At 35.3% G+C, this 19,052-nt stretch overlaps 1 protein-coding gene across 3 annotated transcripts in view; it reads right to left on the reverse strand.

Annotated features, from left to right (window-relative positions):
* Positions 1 to 19,052, reverse strand: part of LOC136041025 (microtubule-actin cross-linking factor 1-like) — a 215,312-nt gene that overhangs the window by 7,886 nt on the left and 188,374 nt on the right. For 2 of the 3 annotated variants that reach the window (XM_065725545.1, XM_065725542.1), the window contains 3 exons: positions 15,128 to 15,275; positions 12,289 to 12,377; positions 2,575 to 2,721 (listed from right to left, as the gene is read on the reverse strand). The gene's annotated coding sequence lies outside the window, so the exon portion shown is untranslated. Of the gene's footprint in view, positions 1 to 2,574; positions 2,722 to 8,900; positions 8,990 to 12,288; positions 12,378 to 15,127; positions 15,276 to 19,052 lie in introns of those variants that run through there. The other variant, XM_065725541.1, reaches the window with a different exon arrangement.

The raw sequence follows: 19,052 nt of genomic DNA on the forward strand, positions 1-19,052 counted from the left end.
AATCAATTGGCAATCAACTTATACTGACAAATTTATGAATGAAAGGAACACACACAATTATGACTCTGAGTCTAATTCCTCAGGTTGGATAGTTGGCACTTTAACTGGGGCAAAGCATTCATCTAGATATTTCGCCCACTGTGAATCTTTTAGACTTTTTAACATCCAACCACATTCTGACGCCTCGTTGGACAAGACTTTTAAAGTCTTTTTAAGTTTTCCACACTCCTTAATGATCATCGACCGGTCAAAGCCATCTAGGCTTACAAAAATAGGCTCTACAACCTTTTTTCGCTGTTTCCCACTTCGGAGGCTTAGAACACTCTCTGGTTCTGGTCGACTAGATTTCTTTGAAATACGATAAATGGCACTTATACGTATTTGGTTAGCGTTGGAAACTCCAAGCTTAGCCTCAAAAATGAGGATACAGTCTGCCCAAGATTATCTGAGCCTTGCGACGCTTCAATTTCATGTATAATGATATTATTTTTTCTTGTAAATAGTTCTGTTCGTAAAGTAGAAGTCTTCACTTGGACGAGCTCAGTCTTGAGCAATTTATTTTCTGCTCTGAGTAGTTTATTTTCAGTCTGTAACCGCGAAATTAACTGTAGCATTTCGTCCATCCGCCGGTCAAAATGCTCTTTTGTCACTACCATTACTAATTTCATACGATAATGCCGCTTTGCCTATCTAATATAATAAATATCATCGAGTGAAACTTACTCGCAAGGGCCCTGTTTTGTAATAAAACCAGTTATTACTAGGGCCCGCTTTCATCAAATGCAAATCTGAGATCCTATTCAATCGAGCTTGTTCTCAGTGAAAAAAAAACTGTGTCGTAGGGGTGTGGCTATAGCAAATTCACTTTGCACAGCGGAGAACCAGACTGCATGAATGCTCAACGATAACTGTTGATCTCTTCTTACAAGTAGATTTAGATCAACCGAATCCTTCTAATCAGTTTGGAGGAGCTCAATTTGAATTGAAAGATCATGCCTTTTGCAATTTCTTAAGATCATATAGCTTGAAATCAAGTGTTGCCTTTAAGACCCAAAGATCTGGCAAAATAGTCAATGTTTTGCGCCAAACTATCGGTGGAATAATACGACAAATTCAAGAAGAAGAACTTACTAGCGTAAGAGCTCAACTTGCAGTTAATGCAATTTTTAGCCGGGAAGATGAAGAGGATAGGACTGTACCTTTGCTTTTGTACATGTAACGTTTAAATAGAGGTGGGGATATAGATACAAAAATTGACAAATGCATCACAAAAATCAATGAATCGGCGGAGAAGTATGCAGAAAATGGGAGTGGATATTCACTTACAGGAATCCAGATTCTCGACATTCATATTGCGAAATTTAATGGGGATTTTCCCATTCCCGTCGGCAGGAACGGTCCTCCAGTTCAGCAAGCCCTTGCTAGCAAAAGAGGAATTTTACAGGTACGGTTTAACCAAGGATTACAATGTTTCAAATGGTCGGTCTTGGCAGCGGGACATCAAGTTTTAAAAGACAATTCTAGTCAATCTAATTTACTAGAGTTAAATAGGAATGGGATAGAAGGAATTCATGGAGAACCCGGTATTTTTCCAACCGTTACATTCAACTGTTTTGAGGGAAAATGGCCAATCAAAATCAACGATATCTCAAAATGGGAGCAAGAAAACGCCTCCGCCTCAGTAGGGATATGCGTATTACATTATAATGAACTAGAGAAAACAATTTGTCCAATTCGTGCTCCATCCAATTCTAATGTAAAATAGTATGCCTATTTACTGTACGGAGAGTCGGATGATGCAGACTACGCTCATTTTTGGCCTATCGTAAATCTAAGCCGTTTACTACCTTCAGGAAAATCAGCGAGATTCTATTGTCCATACTGCCTGTCACCATCAAGGACTGAGGATAAATTAAAACACGATATAGAAGCCTGCTCTCCTCACGGTTTGTAAACAGTATCTATGCCAAAGGGCAAAAAAGCAATAATTGAATTTAAGGATTTCTATAATAAAATGCCATTTCAAAATAGAATTTTCGCAGGTTTCGAGTCAACCATCAAAAAAGTTGACGAACCTATTCGAAAAGGAATAATTTCAGAGCATCGGCCAGCAGCGTATGCTCATACCGTCGTCAAAAACGGTAAAAATCTTGAGCAATACCGAGAAACCTATGGACCACCTTGCCATATTGACGGCATGATATTACTTATTCAAGACGCACAAAACTGCTTAAACGAAATATATGATACTTGTCACGAGATGATAATTACTGAAAAAGATAGTCATAAATTTCAAGAGACTAATTTTGGTATATGTGAAAAACCCCTAATCGAAAAACAGAAAAAAGTAGGAGATAGAACAGTCAGACACCACTGCCATTATATTAAAGGACCGAATTTTGAATGTTTGGCTCACTCGACATGTAAAACCGTTGTAAGACATAAGCGGTATATTCCAGTTGGGTTTCATAATTTAAGTTATGACATAAGACATGTTTTGGAATCCCTTTCACAAATTGAAGGTTTTAATCCACAGTACGAACCATTGGCTAAATCAAGCGAAAAATTTCTCACCTTAAAAATTAGCTGGTCCCGGAGCCTTTAAATAACCAAAAACGCCGCTATTCAATTCTCTTCTTTGACACTTTTGCATTCCTGCCAAAATCCTTGGAAAATTTGATTACTGTACAAAAGGCCGAAGTTCCACAGTCTTTCCAAATCCTACGACAGAAATTTTCAAATGATCATCAATACAATCTACTTACGCAAAAGGGTGTTTTCCCGTATAGTTATATGGATGAATTTACACGGTTTGAAGAGCCAAGTTTACCATCTCAAGCATCATTTTATGATGATCTCAACCAAAAGGATATAAGTACAGAAGAATACGATCTTGCGCAAGAAGTTTGGGATGTCTTCGAGTGCAAAAATTTGTGGCATTATTGCGAAGTTTATCTCGCATCAGACGTGTTAACTCTAGCGGATATTTTTATGACCTTTGTTGAAGATGTACTAGATCTTTAGTTTAGACCCAAATTTTTCAACACCATCCTTAGCATACCAACTAATGCTGAAATTTGCAGCTCCACATAAAATCCACTTAATTGAAGATTTAGAAATTCATCTTAAGATTGAAAAAGCTATATATGGTCTGGTATTCCATAATTATTGGTACATTCAATTTGACCCTACTCATCCTGATAATCTGAGCTACGGTTTGAGTTTAGATCATAATGGACTATATGGAAACTGCATGTCAAATTATAAAAGGCCCATTGGTGACTATAAAATTTTAGAATCTCATGATTAACCCGACTTTTCTACTATAAAAGAAAATGGAGAGTATGGCTATTTTGTGACAGTTAGCGGAGAAATTCCACGACTATTATTAAATGATGCCACACCCTATTTCCAGGTGGAAAATCTGCTTTGAAGATTTGTCCCCATACAACCAAAAACGCATAAAGGAAGACAAGATCCCATGGACGTCAACAAATAGATTGGTCGCATCTTTTGGCTACAAAAAGGAAATTACCCTACACCATAAATACTTGAAATTTATACTCAATCATCATTTTCGTCTAGATAAGATCCATAGTGTAATTCAATTCAAACAGGAATTGTTTTATGAAACCGTACATTGACCATTTTATGGAAAGAAGATCAAAAACAAAATCTAAAACGAAGAGTGAGCTCGATAATCTATTTAATAAAACTATTTTTGGAAATCTGTTGAGCAAGTACGAAAAAGGACGTCGTGTATAGTTACAACAGATCTGAAAACTACAAGACGTCTGGTTGAGACTGTAATGTATCTTCTTTCTCAATAGTTAATGAGAATCTTGGGCTGATATTCAGAAAAAAGAGACATGCCCTCCTGAATGAAAATATTGCAGCTGGTGCAGCCATCCTATCTATATCCAAGAAAATTATGGGTGAGACATTTTGGGACAATCTAGTTCCATATTATGGTGGGCCTCTTTCTGGTAAAATTTATTTAGCTTATTCTGATACTGACTCAGTCTTTGTTAAGATATTTACAAAGGATTTAGTAGGCGATTTGACATCCCCAACCCTCCGACCCGTCATGGACTCCCAATTGGGATCCGATCAAATATCCCCATCTGGTAAATAGCCAGAAGAAGAATGAATTTGGCAGGCTTAAAAACGAACTATGAAGCGATACGTTCAAAGAATTAATCGCCGCTTCGCCTAAATGCTACTGTGTCGTAACGCAGAACAAGAAATTAAAGAAGGCTGCCAAAGGAACATCAAAACATCCGATGAAGAAATATCTAACGGTGGAAAGATTTAAAGAAGTTGTTTTTGAAGGAATGGTCATTAGAACTACAACAAACGCCATAAGATCTCTCAAGTTGAAATTATATACAATGGAAGTTGTCCGTACTGCCATCTCTGGTGTTTCGGACAAAGTATATATTTTTGATGATTGGATCACTACCCTTCCTCTTGGACATTACAAAATTGAAGAAATGAAGTGATATCAAATATGATTGACATTTTCAAAAACAAGTTTAGTATTGTATAGAAAGTGCTAGTGAAAATATGTATACTACAGTTAGTTTTCTTTGTGAGTGTTTAGAAATCCTATGTCAGAATCTTATAGTAAGATATAAATGCAAGTGTAAAACATTTATGGACTACAACTATTGGAACATTTTAAATAGTCGAGTGTGTCTTTCGTGCAATTCTTTACATGAGCTACAGATAAGGCTCTTAGAAAACGGAAGAGAATGTAAATGCAAAAAATCAACAATTTTGGACGTTTTAACGTTGGATGCAAAATTAGCAGGCTATAGTAGCCATAGTGGGATATATGACTTTGAAGATGCAATTAGTGACTGTTTACAGAACCTAGTGTTATACTATATTGCTGAAAAAGAAAGACAACCTCAAGAGGTTAGAGCAATTATTCAAAAACGGAACAATCTTTTAATCCATTGTTGTGAAGACTGCAAGAACTTTCTTAAGGACATTTACAAACAACACTTTTTTTCTTCAGAGAACTGGATATAGATAATCTATAAGAGGAGGGGATAATCTTGAAAAGTGACTGTTTAAAGAAGAAAAGCAATCAGTCAACATGTTTAAAATTGAAACACCATTTCGGATGATTATTGCTGGCCCATCGATGTCGGGGAAAAGTGTTTTCATATCTAAATTAATTCAAGAAAACGAAAAACTATTTGTAAAGCCTCCAAGACAAATTTACTATTGTTATCGAACATGGCAGACAATATATGATAAAATAAAAGAATAAATGCCATATGTCCATTTTATTCAGAACTTCGGGGTTCTTGACAACCTCAAGTCAAATTCCTTAGGGATTTTTGATGACCTTGCAACGCACATGGAAAAGCACTCTGAAAAGCTGTTGGATTTATGGACAGTCGAATCCTATCATATGAACATTTCAGTGATATTAGTATTGCATAATCTTTTTCAACAAACAAAAAGTATTCGAACGATAAGTTTAAATAAGTTTCACATTGTCTAGGATATTAAACTGGTAAGCTAAGGAATTCACTGATGGAGGGCAATATAAAGAGGACACTGTAATTGTTCTACTCTTGAGGTATAGAGACACAAAAACCAACTCATATCTAGAATCTTCATGATGAATATCAGCTTTCATTCTACTCTTAACTGATATTGCTGCACTATTAAACCTCTTACCAGGATCAAATTTTAAAAAAGCTACTGTGATTTGATGGTATGCACGAAATATTTCCGGATTCACTCGCATAGGGTTCTTGTAGAAGTACTAAATCAGGTTTCTAATCATCTAGGGTCTTTTCTAATGTTACCATTGCACTATAAGAATGTGGCAAGTTGACTTGAAGGAACTTTAAACCACTCTGCTAGTCTTGACACATATAAATTGTGATTCAAATGGGATTCTCGTAGGTGTTCTTTTTCATTTGACCTAGGAATGTTTTTAACAATCATTCTAGAATTTTTTTTTTCGGTAGAGTGTTTAGGTATATAATTTGTCAAATCTGATTTTTCACTGAAAACTGTTACTACATTTGTTCATCTTCTTGAGATGGCAGCTCCAAAGTTATTTTTCCATTTCTTCCAGAAGTAGAATTTTTGACATAGAATTTTTTTTACTTTGTCAATTATGTCTTTTTGCCCAAATCTTGAACTATTCTCTTTAACTCATTCATCATTGTCCTCCTGTAACATATAAGCCAACACCCACCCCCCTTATAAAATTGTGAACTGCGTAAGCCAATGGAGGAGTAATTGAGCCTTCCATTTTTTCTCTTTCTTTTCAGAGACAGTTCAATATTTTATAAACAGCGGAATCGTTTAATATAAATAAAATTAAACTACCTATCATGAAGTTATATACAACAATTTATGAACAAAACTTGAATACATCAATCACTTTGTTCAAGAGACATTTCTTCACTGCTTGACACTTCCGAGTATCTGCACTTTTGCATATTTAACATTTAAGACCAGTAATAAAGACAATGAAAAAATTACTTTATAAAATACGGTATTGTAAAATAATTAGCACTAATTGGTGGACAACACAAATAAAACACAAACAATGGATGATCTAAATTTCAATTATTTATCGAGACTTTCCCTAACACTTATCACAATAGAGTAATCCAGACTCATCACAAAGCGTCGTATAGAGCGGTAATTTCCACCTTGGCATTGAAACGATTCTGGATGTCAAGAAGTACGGGTGCGTCACCTCCTGTAACAAAGTTTATGACGCCGAAGTTGTCCTCTTTGTTACAGGCTGAAAATCGCTGAAAATATTCCTCTCCATTCTTCGGGAGAAATCGATCAAATGCGTCATATTTAACCTTTTAAGTTGGCAATTCATATTATGTGTTTTAACGATTTCTTTTTACGGGGTTTCTTCTGATGTAGGAAAGCTCTTAGGTTTTAAATATTATTTGCTATTGTTTTTTTTTTTACGATTTATCGAAATTAAAGATGTTGGATCTAAATTATATCTTAATATTTGATGCATATAATTCTATGGATTGCGGGTACGGGGGTAGCTTTTGCTTTCTATGTCTGTTTCCAATTGGATTACGACTTTGTTTGCTGGAAATTAATAAATATTTCTTTTTAAATATGCTAAGTATTTTTTGAGGCTTTATGGTAAAGGTAATTCTTGCAACGCTCCGTTTAGGTCTGAGGGTCCTATTATTACTAATATACATAATCAGTAATTTTCTAAGAATTTTTAGTCTAATACTCATTATTTTGTTGTTGTGGTGATTATTGGAAAACTTTTCTATTAAATAGCTAACAATTTGGTAAATGTTAGAGGTCTGATTTTTACAATTATTAAATAATTCTCTGTAGGTTTGGGCTGCCTCAAAAATTAACAGTTCCCTTATGACGCTGGGGTTGTTGGCTTTTATTGCTGTCTAAAGGCGGATTGTCCCCGCTGAGGTAAAGTTGATAAAATATACTTGTTTACCTCCATCTTTGATTTATTTCGTCTGGGTAAAAATTTTATAATTGTAAAATTGTTCTTTAAATTCCCTACTGTTTTTTTATGTTTGTTCGTTTTTCCCTGATCAGTTATTATTATAAATTGCTTCAAAATGTAAGCAAGTTCTTCAATTGGATTAAACCTTTTCTTACCTGGTCCTGAATATTATATGTTCTAGCGATCTCTGATTACAGGGTTTCTTTTGATGCAGGAAAGCTCTTTGGTTTAACTAATATTTGTTATTGTTTTTTTTGTTCGATTTTTCGAAATGAAAAATGTTGGTTGTGAATGACTTCCTAATTTTGATGCATATAATAGTATGGATTATGGGTACCGTGGTAGGTTTGGCTTTTTATTTATGTTTAAGATTTGGTTCAGACTATTTGCTGGGAAGTCATAAATATTTTTTTTTTAATATGCTTTTTTTTAAGCTGTTAGGTAGAGGGAACTGTTTCAACGCTCTGTTTAGGTCTGAGGCTCCTATTGATTTCCTAATCTCCGTACGGCATAATTCCGCTAAGTTAATCTTGGTCTTATATTTAGAATTAAGGTAATTATTATGGAGTTGCCTTATTATTACCAAATATCCTGTTATAATGTGTCCAGGAGTTTGATTTACAAATGATAAAAATTGTTCACAATTAAAAGCGGGGCTCCAATTAGTATCCTTGTTAAATTATAGTTAAAAATCATTAGCCCAATCGGTTTTAAAACTTATATGCTATGATTGGATTATTCTTATAATTCATATTTCTAGGAAGGGTATGTTTCACATCCAACGGGTTTAAAATCCAAGGTAAATTAATATCCTCTATTTGTTTACATCTAAAGTTTGTAGATTAATATGATATCTTCTCCTTAATAACAATCTTATAAGACTTTTTATAAATTGAAAATCTTATGTATATTCTTATAATTTAATATCAGATCTTACCGGTGCAGAAGCCGTGATTGCTAGGCTGTATGTACTTCCCGGCCTCAGTTTCTGTTGAAAGACAATATGAAGGTCTCTCAATTTTAAAAGTACATGATCCATTATCCAAAGCTATCTCATTTTATGGGTCAATTTCTTTGATCACCAATAATGTGATCAATGATGATCATGACTGACCAATAATGATATAGGCCGTAACAGCTCACACGACAAGGATAGGCTTTTCAAGCCCCGACCCTCCCCACCCGAATCCACCAATCAACTGTCTTCCAGATGCAAGTGACGCAACATAGCGATGTCGCAAAGGTAGGTATTTTCGAACCTGTTGGTTATTACACAATATAGTCTAGGCTAGTAAATTTATGAATTTTAATTCTTTTAAAAATATTTCTAAGAGTAGGTCTAGGTTTTTCCTAGCTTCCAATATGGCATAAGTAGTTTGGAGTAAGAAGTAGACATATTAAAATCTACTGTACTGAATAAAAAATATACAAATTAAATAAAATATATACATAAATATAGTTTTCTTGTGAGAAATTCAGGAATGTTGGAGGAGAACCCTGTAAAGAAAAAGAATATTACTGATTTGTACAAATCCAAATGAAATTAAGAGAGGTATTGCGGAAAAAGGGGGTTACATTCTATTTGGCAATCTTGGTAACTACATCTCGATGGTCGGTAAACAAAGGTGTTATTGAAAACAGGGCTAGGCATGTTTTGCAATTGTTGACATTTCAGTATTCCAATAGGTCATTGGATTTTCCAATCAGAATTGTGAAAAGGGGGGATTTCCCAATATTGCAGAAATTTCACAATATTGCATAATCTTGAGCAAAAGATATAAAAGGCAAGGGTTAAATATTATAGCATCAGTTACAGTTTTGCTTATGATAAGAAAGTATTCAGTGATTTATTATGGAAAGTGAAAATTTAAACAGTGGAAGTAGTCAGGGTTCTGGATTTTCAGAACCACCAGCGAAAAAGATAAGAGTTTCAATTAATGGTAGCGACACACAAAACAGTGTTGACTCGCTAGTCCAAAAGTTTTTGGATTCTACCGAAGATGTTCTCTTCTTACAAGTAGATTTAGATAAACCGGGTCCTTCTAATCAGTTTGGAGGGGCTCAATTTGAATTGAATAGTAGCGACACACAAACCAGTGTTTTTTTTTTGTTTTTTTTTTAGTTCATTCGGGTCTATTAAAAAAAATTATAACAGTCATAACATACATAATCCCTCATCTCTATGCAAAAAATGCATGCTGAGTCCCATATCACCTCAAAAACACATAAGCACTATGGCTCTCCCTCCACTTCTCGATACAACCATGGTCCCTACCAAAAAACATCCTTACAAGTCCCCACCTCTTCATCCAGGAGCAAACCACTCCAATCCCCCCCCCCTAAAAAAACTCAATAATAACTAGAATCACTATTCTAATTAGATTCTACATTTAATTAAGCTATTTAAAACAAGATAATTTTTAATTTTCTTTTTGAAAGAACCAAGGGAGCTCCTACCTCTCAGTTCAAGCGGTAGAGTATTGTAAGCCTTAGCACAGACGATGTCAGGCGAAAAATCCGACCTCACTGTTGGCGTATGTTGAATATGTATCTGTGCAGATAGTCTTGTAATTGGAAGACGCTGTTCGGATACCAAACGGATTAGATTCCTAAAAGGCAATGGAAGCAAGCCAGAGAGGAATCTGAAAGCAAAAACCAAGCAGGAAAGCTCAAACAGCGATTTTAGCGAGAGATAATCTTCTGTGTGTTTGATGATCCTCAAGGCATTCTTGTGGATGGAATCCAGTTTATTCAGATGGGATTTGAATGTCGATTGCCATACCATTGCGCAATATTTTAAGTGGGGTCTAATGAGTGCATTGTAGAGAAGGGTAAGGGTTTTACGTGGGAATGTTTGCTTCAGTTTCTTCATGATACCCACATTCCTTGAAAACTTTAATTCTACAGCGTGGATGTGAGGAAGAAAAGAAAGGTTTTCATCTACTATTACTCCTAAATATTTTGCACATCCATTTACAGTTCGTTGAACCTTTCGACGAGACGTCATAATTCCTGTTATTTCTGGGTGAATGGTTCCTACCCTAGAAAATAGTAGAAGGCAAGATTTTTCTACATTGATGACAAGTTTGTTGGTAGCAGGTCATTGTAGTGTCGTCAGCGAATGCTATAAGTTCATCCTGCTCGTTAGTAATGTCCTCAGATGTTTGATCAAAGCATAGGTTACAGCATTTTTTGTCGTCATGATTCGGATTAAGGATACAAGTTAGGTCATTTACATGGACTAAAAATAAAAGAGGACCGAGGATTGATCCTTGGGGCACACCAAATTTCACAGTAGTGTCGTTGCTTGGGTCGTCACCAATGTAGATGCACCTATTTTGAAGGTAAGATTCAAACCATTGAAGGGCTATCCCTCTTACTCCAATTTGTTGCAGCTTTCCCAGCAAGATTGTATGATCCATACTGTCAAATATTCTTTATGTCAATCAATTCTTTCTTTATGTCAATCAATATAGCAGCTGGCAGAAGACCTGAGTCAAGTCTTCTGTTGATGAATGAGCTTAAGGATGCCAGAGCATTTTCTGTTGAATGATGAGGTCTGAAGCCGAATTGACGACTAAAAAAAAATCCTTTTTTTTTCGAGAAACTGGTAAAGTAGTCTTTGTAAGGGTTTTTCAAAAACTTTTGAAAAAACAGATAATATGGATATGGGTTGGAAATTTGATGGATCGTCTTGAGCGCCACCTTTATGCAAAGGGATTATTCTTGCTTTTTTTAATATCGAGGGAAAAACACTACTTCTTAGAGACAGGTTTATTAAATAAGTTAATGGCTCTAGGATAGAAGGGAGGACTGCTTTCAGGGCTTTCGTGTGTATCCGGTCAAATCCAGATGCTGATGGGCCTTTCAAGGTCTTCACAATTAGTTCTACTTTGGTTGATGTCAAAGGAATTATTGCCATTGATTTGGTCCATGCTGAGCCAAGGTAATGTTTGTAGGGTTTGTGGGGACTTTTCGCAGAATTAGATGTAATTCTTCCTATCCCTGCGAAAAATGCATTGAGTTCTTTTGCAACCCGAATGGGTTTCGTAACAGCCTCCCCGTTGACAAAAGGTCTGGAAGGCAATTCTGCTCTCTTATCATTTGGTCGCAAAATCGAATTAATGACCTTCCAGACTTTTCGTCCATCCTTCCCACTTTCCGATATTTTATTATTCATATAAATTCTTTTTGCTTTCCTCAGAACAGAATGAAGGCATTTCTTATATGTCTTATATCTCTCTAGGTTTTCTTGGTTTAGGTGGTTTCTGTAATTCGCCGATAACTCATTTTTCTTATTTATGCATATAAGTAAGCTTTCTGTAACCCATGGACATATTGGTGTATTTTTTCTTCCACGGTTTTTTTGTTTCTCTTTAAAACAGCATGTTTTATATGCAGCTACAATTGCATTGTGGAAAATTTCAAAACCTTTGTTCACATCTTCACTTGCTAGGACACTGTCCCAAGAAACTTTTTTTAACTCATCATTTAACAGTTTAACATTCTCCTCTTTAAGATTAATTACTTGTAGACCCTGGTTAGTTCTTACGAGTGGAGTTGGCATCCTCGTTGTGTTGAAGACAGTGTGTATAGAAAAATGATCAGATGTGTCACTTGTGATGACTGATACCTTCGCCGGACATAATGTTGTCATTACTTCATTACTTATTTTCTCATCAAAAATTTTCTCTAAATCCAAAAAAGAATTATCTAATTGTTTTAACCGGTTATAATTTTTTGGTAATGAAGAAGTGATTAGTCCCCGGGATTAAGAATAGGAAATTATTACTTACCTAATAGTTTCCAGGGGACAAGACCATATCTTGAAGTGAAGCAAAAGCCATGAGAAATACACACACCCGTAGGAACTTTTTTTTGAACTCTGAAAGAGAAAAACGAAACAAAGGAAATGGAATAACATGGATAAAAAAAGCACTGAAATACACATTTTAGACAGAAAAATGTAAGCAAGCGGCAATCAACTTGTAATGACAACTACATATGAAGGAGAAAAAATATAAAATATATCCAAAAATTAAGGGATGTTCAAGAACCTTATCAACATCCGACCGCTGGCAAAGATGGGGCAAAATCAACATAGAAATCTAATCAATTGGCAATCAACTTATACTGACAAACTTATGAATGAAAGGAACACACACAATTATGACTCTGAGTCTAATTCCTCAGGTTGGATAGTTGGCACTTTAACTGGGTCAAAGCATTCATCTAGATATTTCGCCCACTGTGAATTTTTAGACTTTTTAACATCCAACCACATTCTGACGCCTCGTTGGACAAGACTTTTAAAGTCTTTTTAAGTTTTCCACACTCCTTAATGATCATCGACCGGTCAAAAGCCATCTAGGCTTACAAAAATAGGCTCTACAACTTTTTTTCGCTGTGTCCCACTTTGGAGGCTCAGAACACTCTCTGGTTCTGGTCGACTAGATTTCTCAAGCTTAGCCTCAAAAAATGAGGATACAGTCTGCCCAATATTTTCTGAGCCTTGCGACGCTTCAATTCCGTGTATAATGATATTATTTTTTCTTGTATATAGTTCTGTTCGTAAAGTAGAAGTCTTCACTTGGACGAGCTCAGTCTTGAGCAATTTATTTTCTGCTCTGAGTAGTTTGTTTTCAGTCTGTAACTGCGAAATTAACTGTAGCATTTCGTCCATCCGCCGGTAAAAATGCTCTTTTGTCACTACCATTACTAATTTCTGACGATAATGCCGCTTTGCCTATCTAATATACTAAAATATCATCGAGTGAACCTTACTCGCAAGGTCCCTGTTTTGTAATAAAACCAGTTATTACTAGGGCCCACTTTCATCAAATGCAAATCTATAATCCTATTCAATCGAGCTTGTTCTCAGTGAAACAAACACTGTATCCTAGGGGTGTGGCTATAGCAAATTCACTTTGCACAGTGGAGAACCAGACTGCATGAATGCTCAACGATAACTGTTGATCTCTTCTTACAAGTAGATTTAGATCAACCGAGTCCTTCTAATCACTTTGGAGGAGATCAATTTGAATCGAAAGATCATGCCTTTTGCAATTTCTTAAGATCATATAGCTTTAAATCCAATGTCGTCTTTAAGACCCAAAGATCTGGCGAACTAGTCAATGTTTTGTGCCAAACTATCGGTGGAATATTACGACAAATTCAAGAAGAAGAACTTACTAGCGTAATAGCTCAACTTGCAGTTAATGCAATTTTTAGGCGGGAAGATGAAGAGGATAGGACTGTCCCTTTGCTTTTGTACATGTAACGTTTTAATAGAGGCTGGGATATAGATACAAAAATTGACAAATGCATCACAAAAATCAATGAATCGGCGGAGAAGTATGCAGAATATTGGTGTGGATATTCACTTACAGGAATCCAGAGTCTCGACATTAAAATTGGGAAATTTGATGGGGATTTTCCCATTCCCGTTGGCCGGAACGGTCCTCCAGTTCAGCAAGCCCTTGCTAGCAAAAGAGGAATTTTACAGGTACGGTTTAACCAACGATTACAATGTTTCAAATGGTCGGTCTTGGCAGGGGGACATCAAGTTTTAAAAGACAATTCTAGTCATTCTAATTTACTAGAGTTAAATAGGAATGGGATAGAAGGAATTTATGGAGAACCCAGTATTTTTCCAACCGTTACATTCAACTGTTTTGAGGGAAAATGGCCAATCAAAATCAACGATATCTCAAAATGGGAGCAAGAAAACGCCTCCGCCTCAGTAGGGATATGCGTATTACATTATAATGAACTAGAGAAAGCAATTTGTCCAATTCGTGCTCCATCCAATTCTAATGTAAAATATTATGCCTATTTACTGTACGGAGAGTCGGATGATGCAGACTACGCTCATTTTTGGCCTATCGTAAATCTTAGCCGTTTACTACCTTCAGGAAAAACAGCGCGATTCTATTGTCCATACTGCCTGTCATCATCAAGGACTGAGGATAAATTAAAACACGATATAGAAGCCTGCTCTCCTCACGGTTTGCAAACAGTATCTATGCCAAAGGGTGAAAAAGCAATAATTGAATTTAAGGATTTCTATAATAAAATGCCATTTCAAAATAGAATTTTCGTAGATTTCAGGTCAACCATCAAAAAAGTTGACGAACCTATTCGAAAAGGAATAATTTCAGAGCACCGGCCAGCAGCGTATGCTCATACCGTCGTCAAATACGGCAAAAATCTTGAGCAATACCGAGAAACCTATGGACCAACTTGCCATATTGACGGCATGATATTACTTATTCAAGACGCACAAAACTGTTTAGACGAAATATATGATACTTGTCACGAGATGATAATTACTGAAAAAGATAGTCATAAATTTCAAGAGACTAATTTTGGTATATGTGAAAAACCCCTGATCGAAAAACCGAAAAAAGTAGGAGATAGAACAGTCAGACACCACTGCCATTATATTAAAGGACAGAATTTTGAATATTTGGCTCACTCGACATGTAACACCGTTTTAAGACATAAGCGGTATATTCCGGTTGGGTTTCATAATTTAAGTTATGACATAAGACATGTTTTGGAATCCCTTTCACAAATTGAAGGTTTTAATCCACAGTACGAACCATTGGCTAAATCAAGCGAAAAATTTCTCACCTTAAAAATTAGCTGGTCCCGGAGCCTTGAAAATAACCAAAAACGCCGCTATTCAATTCTCTTCTTTGACACTTTTGCATTTCTGCCAAAATCCTTGGAAAATCTGATTACTGTACAAAAGGCTGAAGATCAACAGTCTTTCCAAATCCTACGACAGAAATTTTCAAATGATCATCAATACAATCTACTTACGCAAAAGGGTATTTTCCCGTATAGTTATATGGATGAATTTACACGGTTTGAAGAACCAAGTATACCATCTCAAGCATCAATTTATGATGATCTCAACCAAAAGGATATAAATACAGAAGAATACGATCTTGCGCAAGAAGTTTGGGATGTCTTCGAGTGTAAAAATTTGCGGCATTATTGCGGAGTTTATCTCGCATCAGACGTGTTAACTTTAGCGGATGTTTTTATGACCTTTGTTGAAGATGTACTAGATCTTTATAGTTTAGACCAAAATTTTTCAACACCATCCTTAGCATACCAACTAATGCTGAAATTTGCAGCTCCACATAAAATCCACTTAATTGAAGATTTAGAAATTCATCTTAAGATTGAGAAAGCTATATATGGTGGTCTGGTATTCCATAATTATTGGTATATTCAATTTGACCCTACTCATCCTGATAATCTGAGCTATGGTTTGAGTTTAGATCATACTGGACTATATGGAAACTGCATGTCAAATTATAAAATGCCCATTGGTGACTATAAAATCTTAGAATCTCATGATTAACCCGACTTTTCTACTATAAAAGAGAATGGACAGTATGGCTATTTTGTGACAGTTAGCGGAGAAATTCCACGACTATTATCAAGTGATGCCACACCCTATTTCCAGGTAGAAAATCTGCTTTGAAGATTTGTCCCCATACAACCAAAAACGCATAAAGAAAGACAAAATCCCATGGACGTCAACAAATAGATTGGTCGCATCTTTTGGCTACAAAAAGGAAATTACCCTACACCATACATACTTGAAATTTATACTCAATCATCATTTTCGTCTAGATAAGATCCATAGTGTAATTCAATTCAAACAGGAATTGTTTTATGAAACCGTACATTGACTATTTTATGAAAGAAGATCAAAAACAAAATCTAAAACGAAGAGTGAGCTCTATAAGCTATATAAAGAGGATATATATAAGCAATATCGGACATATATAAGCAATATAAAGAGGACACTGTAACTGTTCTACTCTTGAGGTATAGAGACTCAAAAACCAACTCATTTCTAGAATCTTCATGATGAATATCAGCTTTCATTCCACTCTTAACTGATATTGCTGCACTATTAAACCTCTTACCAGGATCAAATTTTAAAAAAGCTATTGTGATTTGATGGTATGCACGAAATATTTCCGGATTTACTCGCATAGGGTTCTTGTAGAAGTAATAAATCAGGTTTCTAATCATCTAGGGTCTTTTCTAATGTTACCATTGCACTATAAGAATGTGGCAAGTTGACTTGAAGGAACTTTAAACCACTCTTTGAATCAAAGCTATTCACAAGAATATTCAATACTATTTTGTATTAAATCATTTATTTTTCTTGCGGTAGGGCATTTATTTATGTTGTGCGAGGTATGTCTGGCTCCTGTAAGTCCTTTTGACTGAATTGGTCGGCAGGAGGGTCGAGAAGATGAGCATGACATATATTTTTTTTCTCCAGAGCAATACGGACAAAGGGTAACTCCTTTGCAATTGCTGCATTTGTGTCCATACAAACAGCATTTGTAGCATCTTAATAGGTAGATATAATCTTCACATTCGTGCAACATGAACCTTAATTTCAGATACGGTAGTCTTTTATACATTTACGCATCTTTGGAGAGACTTCAACAACAGCATGGGTTTTATTTTCTCCTTTGTGAATAATCGTCACTATTTTGAATGCTTCTCCTTTAACTGCTAGTCTTGACACATATAAATTGTGATTCAAAAGGGGTTCTCGTAGGTGTTCTTTTTCATTTGACCTAGGGATGTTTTTAACAATCATTCTAGAATTTTTTTTTCGGTAGAGGGTTTAGGTATATAATTTGTCAAATCTGATTTTTCACTGAAAACTGTTACTGCATTTGTTCATCTTCTTGAGATGGCAGTTCCAAAGTTATTTTTCCATTTCTTCCAGAAGTAGAATTTGTGACATAGAATTTTTTTTACTTTGTCAATTATGTCTTTTTGCCCAAATCTTGAACTATTCTCTAACTCATTCATCATTGTCCTCCTGTAACATATCGGCCAACACCCAACCCCCTTATAAAATTGTGAACTGCGTAAGCCAATGGAGGAGTAATTGAGCCTTCCATTTTTTCTCTTTCTTTTCAGAGACAGTTCAATATTTTATAAACAGCGGAATCGTTTAATATAAATAAAATTAAACTACCTATCAAGAAGTTATATACAACAATTTATGAACAAAACTTGAATACATCAATCACTTTGTTCAAGAGACATTTCTTCACTGTTTGACACTTCCGAGTATCTGCACTTTTGCATATTTAACATTTAAGACCAGTAATAAAGACAAGGAAAGAAATTACTTTATAAAATACGGTATTGTAAAATAATTAGCACTAATTGGTCGACAACACAAATAAAACACAAACAATGGATGATCTAAATTTCAATTATTTATCGAGGCTTTCCCACAATAGAGTAATCCAGACTCATCACACAACGTCAAATAGAGCGGTAATTTCCACCTTGGCATTGAAACGATTCTGAATGTCAAGAAGTAAGGGTGCGTCACCTCCTGTAACAAAGTTTATGACGCCGAAGTTGTCCACTTTGTTAAAGGCTGAAAATCGCTGAAAATATTCCTCTTCATTCTTCAGGAGAAATCGATCAAATGCGTCATATTTAACCTTTTAAGTTGGCAATTCATATTGTGTGTTTTAACGATTTCTTTTTACGGGGTTTCTTCTGATGTAGGAAAGCTCAAAGGTTTTAAATATTATTTGCTATTGTTTTTTTTGTACGATTTATCGAAATTAAAGATGTTGGATCTAAATTATATCTTAATATTTGATGCATATAATTCTATGGATTGCGGGTACGGGGGTAGCTTTTGCTTTCTATGTCTGTTTCCAATTGGATTACGACTTTGTTTCCTGGAAATTAATAAATATTTCTTTTTAAATATGCTAAGTATTTTTTGAGGCTTTATGGTAAAGGTAATTCTTAAAACGCTCCGTTTAGGTCTGAGGGTCCTATTATTACTGATATTCATAATCAGCAAAATTACATTACTGCTATTTAGATGGAACTAAAGATTTCTGGAATTTGCAACATTTACAAGATCGTTTTCGTATTAATTTGTTAAAATCACAACTATAACATTTTTTTCAGTGCGCGGCATTAACGGTTCCAGATATTCACAAAGACTAAACAGTGTCGTTCAATGTAAAATTTAAGCAATTGGGAAAATCAATCAATACTAAAGACATCGAAAACAGAAGCTGTACCAGATAATCATTAGTATCGTCCAAAATAGAAAAAGATAACGTTAAGGCCTAGCTGAAGTCCAAGCATTCTACTCCCTAGTCAATTCTTTTTCCGGGACGGCAGCTCAGTCAAAGACAAAGTTATCAGTTTTCTTCGTTGCTTCAGCAAAACACACATGAAAAGGTTGAACTTAAGGGGTTTCTTACTCAAAATTATGATTAGTTTTTTATTGTTTTAAAAAGTAGATTTGTGAGATAGAGTCAAACTTTAGTGTAAAGAGCCATGCGTCGAGGAGGAGACAACCCCTTTCATATACGGCATAATTTCAGTTCGTTTTAAGTTTTAATGTCGATCCTTACTTGCATTTGAAAAAAATCCACTCAATTGGACTATATATCTGGGTTTTTTCTACAATTCGTCATGACTTGATACCCAGAACTATTTCATCTTAATTCAAAAGGGAAGTTTT

The sequence above is a fragment of the Artemia franciscana genome, chromosome 21 (assembly GCF_032884065.1).
Source record: "Artemia franciscana chromosome 21, ASM3288406v1, whole genome shotgun sequence".
NCBI classification, from domain to species: Eukaryota; Metazoa; Arthropoda; class Branchiopoda; order Anostraca; family Artemiidae; genus Artemia; species Artemia franciscana.